Genomic DNA, 1,178 nt, shown 5'->3' on the forward strand with positions numbered 1-1,178 from the left:
GGCTAGTGGCTAAGGGTTATACCCAAAAGGAGGGAGTTGACTATGAGGAAACTTTATCGTCAGTAGCTATGCTTAAGTCCATCTGGATACTCCTGGCAATTGCAGCATATTTTGACTATGAGATATGGCAGATGGATGTCAAGACAGCTTTTTTGAATGGCTATCTTGAGGAAACCATCTATATGGATCAACCAGAGGGTTACATAGAGGAAGGCCAATAGCAGAAAGTCTGCAAACTGCAGATGTCCATTTATGGACTGAAGCAGGCTTCTAGATCATGGAACATCAGGTTTGATGAGGCTATAAAGTCTTATGGATTTGATCAAAACATTGATGAACCATGCGTCTACAAGTACAAGAAAGAAGAGAAAGTGGTCTTTTTAATTCTTTACGTCGATGACATCCTACTCATTGGGAATTATGTGGGATTGATGACAGATGTAAAGGAGTGGTTAGCCAACCAATTCCAAATGAAAGATTTGGGAGAGGCAAGCTATGTTCTTGGGATTAAGATTATTCGAGATTGCAAGAAAAAGCTTTTGGCGTTATCACATGCATCTTATATAGACAAAGTGTTGTCTAGGTATTCGATGCAGAACTCCAAGAAAAGGAATTTGCCTTCCAGACATGGTATTCATCTTTCTAAGGAGCAATGTCCAAAGACTCCACAACAGGAAGAAGATATGAGACGGTATCCCTATGCTTCGGCCGTGAGAAGCCTTATGTATGACATGTTGTGTACAAGACTAGATATCTACTATGCAGTGGGAATGGTCAGTCGCTACCAGTCTAACCCAGGATTAAATCATTGGGTTGCAGTAAAGTGTATTCTCAAGTATCTTAGGAGAACGAGAAACTATATGTTGATATATTTTGGAGAAGATCTGTCTCTCACTTGATACACGGATTCTGATTTCTAATCGGATAGAGATAGTCGACGGTCGACATCTGGATCTATGTTCACTCTTAATGGAGGAGCCATGGTATGGAGAAGTGTAAAGCAAAAGTGTGTTGCTAACTCTACCATGGAAGCTGAATACGTTGTAGCTTGTGAAGCCGCAAAAGAAGCTACATGGCTCAAGAAGTTCTTAACTGATCTGGAAATTGTTCCAGATATGGATAAGCCAATTAAGCCCTACTGTGACAACAGTGGAGCGGTGGCTAATTCAAAGGAACCT

This window comes from Morus notabilis, unplaced genomic scaffold (assembly GCF_000414095.1).
Source record: "Morus notabilis unplaced genomic scaffold, ASM41409v2 Scaffold2144, whole genome shotgun sequence".
NCBI lineage: Eukaryota > Viridiplantae > Streptophyta > Magnoliopsida > Rosales > Moraceae > Morus > Morus notabilis.